This window comes from Schistocerca piceifrons, chromosome 4 (assembly GCF_021461385.2).
Source record: "Schistocerca piceifrons isolate TAMUIC-IGC-003096 chromosome 4, iqSchPice1.1, whole genome shotgun sequence".
In the NCBI taxonomy this organism is placed as follows: Eukaryota; Metazoa; Arthropoda; class Insecta; order Orthoptera; family Acrididae; genus Schistocerca; species Schistocerca piceifrons.
Genome location: NC_060141.1, coordinates 742,765,021 through 742,773,288, shown reverse-complemented (window position 1 = coordinate 742,773,288; position 8,268 = coordinate 742,765,021). Strand labels below are relative to the sequence as shown.

The 8,268-nt window shown below is 43.4% G+C and overlaps 1 non-coding gene across 1 annotated transcript; it reads right to left on the bottom strand.

Annotated features, from left to right (window-relative positions):
• Window positions 1-4,102: 4,102 nt before the first annotated feature.
• Window positions 4,103-4,177, bottom strand: Trnas-cga. Its single transcript has one exon. It is a non-coding gene; the product is annotated as a tRNA-Ser (tRNA).
• Between the last annotated feature and the right edge of the window lie 4,091 nt (window positions 4,178-8,268).

Genomic DNA, 8,268 nt, shown 5'->3' with positions numbered 1-8,268 from the left:
ATTTTTGGGTTTTATTATTCACGACAGGGATATCTACGTCAATTTACCGTCCACTGTTTCCATGAAAGATTACTGGTTAACGATCCGTGTTAAGAGTGGGTAGATTGTTTATATAGGGTCCCATTTAGTATTGTTCCTCTGTTGTCGGTTGTGTTGGAGTACCATTACATCCATTTTGAATTAACGTCTGCGCATACTAAAAGGCCTTTGTGTCTTGCACATTGTGCAAGGCTGCTAATGCACTATACCTGTGGTTCTCTATTACGGAGTATTCTGCATAGAGAGAGGCTATGATCCAGTTGGTATGTCGTCATGTGAGTGATACTATTACCATGGTCTTCTCATGGTGTTGTCTGATTTAGGTTACTACAATCTTTTTATTTTGTACTATTATGGTAGCCATTGTCATCTGATGACCGGGAATTGTTATTGTTCCTGAAGGATGGCATGTAAGTTGACCTCATTTGGAGTACGGTTCTTGGACGCAAATACATCGCCACCAGTTTCCACCACAACTCACCTTTGTTTTTTCACACGCATATTGAATGTTTAGCACGTCCTTCTCAATCTCTTCTACTCTATTCATTAGTCTTGTTTCGAGTGTGGCCTATTCGAAATATATAATTCGTTCCATTTCGCAAGTTATTAGACCGTATATTCCGCCTTTTGCTGTCATTTCATCCAAATAACCTGTTGCTTCGAAATTTTGTATTGCGAAAGTGGATGATATAGTTGGAGTGACTGTTTTCCGCTGTTCGTTTATTGGTGCAAAGCCTGTCTGTTGACGTTCGTTTCCTGGTCGACGGGTACTTATGACGTTTCTGTTTATTATGTAATTAGAGCCCTGGGTGGTCTACACCAATCTGACGTTGTGCCTTTGTGCCAACAGTTGTCTCTGCTGAAATCTACTCTCTCTACTTTACGCTTGTGTAATTGTTTCTATGTTGGATAATCAGGTACACCGCCTTTTTTTGCAGTCACGCTTGTGCAGTTTGCAGCACACCTTACTCTTTTTTCTTTTGTAATCTAATTTTTTGTCACCTTTCCCCCCCTACCACTGTTACATGCTGGCTGTCGTTCCGAACAATATTTGGTTGGATGTCCCGGGTCACGGCAGTTTTAACGCCTTAGCATATTCACGAAGTCCTTAGCCCTATCAACAAATTATTTAGGAAGTGGGGTGCACGTCCACATCTGCTGACTAATAATTATAGCCATTAGGAGTAACAAGAGCAAGCCGTTAATGCATTTTCCCCGGGGCAGTATGTTAGGTGTTGAAGTGTGGATTCGTGGACGCAAAACGGTTAGTCTGTACTGACAGGCGTATCGACTTAGTGGCACAGTCACGACCGTGCTGGAAATACCAGGTAAATGTAAAAATGTTGGGAAAGAAGGGCAAGTTCTGCCAGGCACATAATATTGGTGTCATTTGCCACTGCACTGGAGTTGGGGACTTATGTACTAGGTAGGAACCGCAGCAACACACAACACAAACGTCACTGTCATCAATCGCGAAGTTCGGCAAGGGCCGTTCCGAGCACTTGAAAGCGGACATCAAATATGTAAGCCACGTGCGCCGGCTGCTGCAGGAGCCGGGTGAGACAGAGAGAGAGAGAGAGCGTCACACCACAGCTGTCCCTGCCCTCTGTGTCTCGCCGGCTGGCCTTTTGACGGTGCTACCCGCGCAGTGCATGAAGCCAGCTTCTGGGGTATCAGCGGGGAATCCCCCGCCACTGTCAAACCGCTCCGCGGATCACTGCTGTCACCGCTGCCCACCGCTCTGCCCAACTGTGCTCCGGACACCGCCTGCACGGACACGCACAGTGCTTGGGCAAAGCAAGGTACATGCACGCCTAATATCCTACTGGCCATTAAAACTGCATCACGAGGAAGCACAAAAGTTACCTTACTGTGCGTGAACAGCATCTACATTACTAAACTGGTAAAATTGCTACCATTTACAGTTCGCCGATCTCATGTCTTACAGGGGCAACAAAACTTTATTTTGTGTTTCATACAATTATTGACCTAATTTAGAAGTTTAATATGTTGTGTGTTCTACTCATTAACAGCTATAATATTACGCCAAAGTTTAGCACAAGAAGTCTCGTTTTAAAGTCAGAAATTACGTATAATTCTTCAGGCGTGCAACTCACGGCGCGCATATTAGAATATATTTATCCAATGTCTGACAATGAGAACACTTAACGACTTCAGAGAAACTACACACATAATTTCGAACCTTTTCTAAACACTTACTCGCTTACAGCCCCACAAATCAACGACAGCAAAACAGTCTGTCGCTTGCTAAATGCTTGCCGTTCATGAGCTAAAACTTCAGCGTACGGCATAACGTTTTAATTTGTTATTTCTTTACTACTAACTCATTGCCTACCCTTTGTAGGCAACATACACGTATATCACTGAAGGTACCTTGGAAGTTATAACACTGTACCAAACATAGTTTGTGAGAAAAACGAGCTTTCCAGAAAAATGTAAACAGTTTTCACCATCATTTGTACAAAGGTTTAATAAAACTGAAAAAATTGTTTCTCAGTGTGGCTCTTATTGGACTCGGCCACAAGGTGTTCCAGGACGAATTGTCAGAAATGTGACGGGAATGATCATTTGAAGTAAATAATTCTAGTCAACACTGTCTCTGGAATACATACCTTAACCCTTTGAGCCGTGGGAAACATGCTTCCCACTACAATGAACTCGCTCCTAGTCCCGTGGATTCACAGTTCCCACCTCTGTACGGTGCTACCACCTAGTGAACAGTATAGGGTACTACTTCCAATCAGAAATTCCCGCTGTTTTTGCTGTACCTTCGTGCAGAGGCATTGTATAGCTGAGTGTTGCTCTGTAGAGGAGCCTTTCAGTGCTTTTTGCGTGACATTTTGTGATTTTTTCCTCAAAGCTATAGTATAAGGTAAATACTTTTGATTTACCCAAATTTATGAAGGAAAACGTAAAATTGGAACGAGAATTCCAGTTTGAAACAAAACGAGCCATTTCTGCAATAAAATGGATGGATAACCGTCCAGTCACTTTCCTGTCCTCAATTCATGACCCATGACAAACAGCCACAGTGAAAAGGAAAAACAAGAATGGTACTAGTACAGAGATTTCTTGTACTGAAGTTGTGGCAGAATACAACAAAGTAATGGGTGGTGTCGATAAGTTTGATCAATTACGAGAAAGGTATGCTATTCGCAGAAGTTCTGTAAAATGGTAGCACAGAATATTTTATTTTTTGGTGGACGTTGCTGCAGTGAATAGTTTTATCCTGTGGAAAATAAGTAAAAGAGAAAGTGGAGAGCATGATCAGCTTACATACAGGATCCGTCGAGCCAGACAATTGACCGCTGGCTCCTCGTCCCAAAAAAGGCGTGGACAAAAAAAAACTGTCTGTCTGGCAAAAAAGGGTGAAGTACCTGAAGATTTTCGTCATGTGGCTGTAGGGGAGCATCAACCAATTTTTGGAGAAACCTACTGAACGTGCCGTCATTGTAGTACCGAAGCTGCGTTTGTACATATTGTCAAATACCACTTTGCATAGACCCTTGTTTCAGAAACTTTCATGTTGAGTAATTGCGAACAATCATTGTAAAAAGAGAAGTAAATTTATCAAATAAATATGACATATATTGAAAAAGTTGTTTTTGTCATTTAACTCCAAGGAAGGGCAGTGTGAAGAATACTTCCCACCTTGTTGTGTGACCTCACTTTCACAGTTGGAGCAAATTTGATATTCTGTGTGATCAATATACCTGAAACTTCCTGGCAGATTAAAACTGTGTGCCCGACCGAGACTCGAACCCGGTACCTTTGCCTTTCGCGGGCAAGTGCTCTACCAACTGAGCTACCGAAGCACGACTCACGCCCGGGACTCACAGCTTTACTTCTGCCAGTACCTCGTCTCCTACCTTCCAAACTTTACAGAAGCTCTCCTGCGAACATTGCAGAACTAGCACTCCTGAAAGAAAGGATATAGCGGAGACATGGCTTAGCCACAGCCTGGGGGATGTTTCCAGAATGAGATTTTCACTCTGCAGCGGAGTGTGCGCTGATATGAAACTTCCTGGCAGATTAAAACTGTGTGCCCGACCGAGACTCGAACTCGGGACCTTTGCCTTTCGCGGGCAAAAGCTCTACCAACTGAGCTACCGAAGCACGACTCACGCCCGGAACTCACAGCTGTACTTCTGCCAGACTCGAACTCGGGACCTTTGCCTTTCGCGGGGAAGTGCTCTACCAACTGAGCTACCGAAGCACGACTCACGCCCCGTCTTCACGGCTTTACTTCTGCCAGTACCTCGTCTCCTACCTTCCAAATTTTACAGAAGCTCTCTTGCGTCGTCTCCTGCATGGCTCGCAGGAGAGCTTCTGTAAAATTTGGGAGGTAGGAGATGCGGTACTGGCAGAAGTAAAGCTGTGAGGACGGGGCGTGAGTCGTGCTTGGGTAGTTCAGATGGTAGAGCACTTGCCCGCGAAAGGCAACGGTCCCGAGTTCGAGTCTCGGTCAGGCACACGGTTTTAATCTGCCAGGAAGTTTCATATCGGCGCACACCCACTGCAGAGTGAAATTCTCATTCTGGAAACATGAACGCTATTATAGCTGACATTGTACTTCGTACAGGAATATTATACATTGAATGAACAGTAAACAAACGTACCTTATCACTTCCAATGACATTTTGTTTAGTATTTCCGTACAATTTAGAGTGCAGAGTATTTAATCGTATGTGACGGAGTCTTTGTTATTATTTGCGATCTTTTCCGTTCTCCCTAACATCGATAGCGAGTAATCGCAGTAGCGTCTGCTTTTCTTATTGTGATTACCAAAATTTGCCGCACTAGCCTAAAGAAGAAACTGCTAGATTTCTCTGGATTTTCGTGGTCACTCTACGGTTGTATGGTGGTTTAACTGCGTTCTGAAGGTATCAGGGGTGAAATACAGTGCGAAAAAGCTATTTACAACTTGTACAGAAACCAAACAGCAGTTGTAAGAGTCAAGGGTCATGAAAGCGAAGCAAAGGTGAAAGACGGCAGGCACTGTTGCCTCTTCATAAACTTATTAACGGCCTTCAAATCAGATTTTCCTGCATTTTTCAAAACTGAATTTGCATGCATGCAAATGTCAGTTCGCTAATGCATTACACTGTCATGCAGAGTAGGTAATCGGATGCTACGTACCGGCATGTACATGATTGGGAGTAGGTTGGCTCTGAGCACTATGGGACTTAACTTCTAAGGTCATCAGTCCCCTAGAACTTAGAACTACTTAAACCTAACTAACCTAAGGACATCACACACATCCATGCCCGAGGCAGGATTCGAACCTGCGACCGTAGCAGTCGCACGGCTCCGGACCAAGCGCCTAGAACCGCTAGACCACCGCGGCCGGCATTGGGAGTAGGATGCATGCATATTTTAAATCTGTTCGTTGCACGGAGGAGACTAGCCGGAGGTTTTGCGCTGTGAGAATGCCAACCACTCACAACAGTAAGAGGTGGGGTGACATCCGGTCACTGGGAATGCGGACAGAGTCCCGAACGCTGGCTGGAGACTTTCTTTTGATGTCGGATCTCAGGGGCTAAAGGAAAACTTTGATCAATTAATTTAATGATTAAATTATATGAGAGGCCAGGTCCCACATAGAATTTACATCTGGGCCATTATAAGATTGCGTAACACACATTATGCAGATTCAGTGTAAACGCTCTTGGGAATGATTTGCATAACATCGTGATTCTGCCCCTAACTTGCATATCAGTTAAGGGCCCCACGATAGCAAACACGCGGAAAGTTTCCAGTTGTTGAGAAGGGAGTGAGACTGGGTTGTAGCCTATCCTCGAAATTATACAATCAGTATATTGGGCACGCAGTAAAGTAAAAGAAATAAGAATTTGGTGTAACACTAAAAGTTTAGGGAGAAGAAAAAAAACTTTGGGTTTTGCCGACGACATTGTAATTTCGTCACAGACAGCAAAGGACCTGGAAGTGCAGACGAACAGAATGTACAGTATCTTGAAAGGAGAATATGAGATCAGAATCAACAGTATCAAAACATGGATAATGGAATGTAGTCGAATTAAATCAGGTGATGCTGAGGGCATTAGATTAGGAAATTGGAAACTTAAAGTAGTAGATGAGTTTTGTTCTTTGGGCAGTAAAATAACTGATGACGGCCGAAGTTGAGAGGATATAAAACGTAGACTGACAATGATAAGAAAAGCGTTTCTGAAGAAGACAAATTTGTTGACATTGAATGTATACTGAAGTGTTACAAAGCCTTTTCTGAAGGTATTAGTCTGGACTGTAGCCATGTATGAAAGTGAAACATGGACGACTGAACTGTTTAAACAAGAAGAGAAAAGAAGCTTTCGAAATATGGTGCTAGAGAAGAATGTTGAAGATTAGATGAGTCGATCAGGTAACAAATGAGGAGGTACTGGAAAGAATTTGGAAGTCAAAAATTTGTGGCACAACTTGATTAAAAGAAGGGATCGCTTGGAAGGACACATTTTGAGGGGGGAGGGGGGGACAAGTGTAGAATGAGACCACGAGTACAGAAAGCACTTTCAGAAGTATGTAGTTTGCAGTAGTTATTCGGAGATCAAGAGCGTTGCACATGATAGAGTAGCGCTGAGAGCTGTACGAAACCAGTCTTAGGGCTGAAGATCACAACAACAACAACTGCATATGCGGCAAACGTTCTTAGGGTGTTTAGTTCTTCCCAAAAGTATCTCTAGTGTACAGTGAAGAGAGCAGAGGAGCGGATAGAGGTTCAGGGCACTCTCTTGTCCTAGGGGTGGGAAATTGCACCTAAAGGCGGAAGAATCAGCAATGATCAACATGAGGATGCAGAAGGCAGTGGAAACCACTGCATTAAAGACACGTAACGAGTATCCACAGGACATGTGGCCTGTATTTGAAGAAGTGTCATGATGATCTCTCCATTGGCAAAAGATTCCGGAATAGTCCCCCATTCGGATCTCCGGGAGGGAACTGCCAAGGGAGAGGTTACCATGAGAAAAAGATTGAATAATCAACGAAAGGATAACGTTCTACGAGTCGGGGCGTGGAATGTCAGAAGCTTGAACGTGGTAGGGAAACTAGGAAATCTGAAAAGGGAAATGCAAAGGCTCAATCTAGATATAGTAGGGGTCAGTGAAGTGAAGTGGAAGGAAGACAAGGATTTCTGGTCAGATGAGTATCGGGTAATATCAACAGCAGCAGAAAACGGTATAACAGGTGTAGGATTCGTTATGAATAGGAAGGTAGGGCAGAGGATGTGTTACTGTGAACAGTTCAGTGAGCGGGTTGTTCTAATCAGAATCGACAGCAGACCAACACCGACAACGGTCGTTCAGGTATGCCGACGTCGCAAGCTGAAGATGAACAGATAGAGAAAGTGTATGAGGATATTGAAAGGGTAATGCAGTATGTAAAGGGGGACGAAAATCTAATAGTCATGGGCGACTGGAATGCAGTTGTGGGGGAAGGAGTAGAAGAAAAGGTTACAGAAGAATATGGGCTTGGGACAAGGAATGAAGGAGAAGAAAGACTAATTGAGTTCTGTAACAAGTTTCAGCTAGTAATAGCGAATACCCTGTTCAAGAATCACAAGAGGAGGAGGTATACTTGGAAAAGGCCGGGAGATACGGGAAGATTTCAATTAGATTACATCATGGCCAGACAGAGATTCCGAAATCAGATACTGGATTGTAAGGTGTACCCAGAAGCAGATATAGACTCAGATCACAATATAGTAGTGATGAAGAGTAGGCTGAAGTTCAACACATTAGTCAAGAAGAATCAATACGCAAAGAAGTGGGATACGGAAGTACTAAGGAATGACGAGATACGTTTGAAGTTCTCTAACGCTATAGATACAGCAATAAGCAATAGCGCAGTAGGCAGTACAGTTGAAGAGGAATGGACATCTCTAAAAAGGGTCATCACAGAAGTTGGGAAGGAAAACATAGGTACAAAGAAGGTAGCTGCGAAGAAACCATGGGTAACAGAAGAAATACTTCTGTTGATTGATGAAAGGAGGAAGTACAAACATGTTCCGGGAAAATCAGGAATACAGAAATACAAGTCGCAGAGGAATGAAATAAATAGGAAGTGCAGGGAAGCTAAGACGAAATGGCTGCAGGAAAAATGTGAAGACATCGAAAAAGATATGATTGTCGGAAGGACAGACTCAGCATACAGGAAAGTCAAAACAACCTTTGGTGACATTAAAAGCAACGGTGG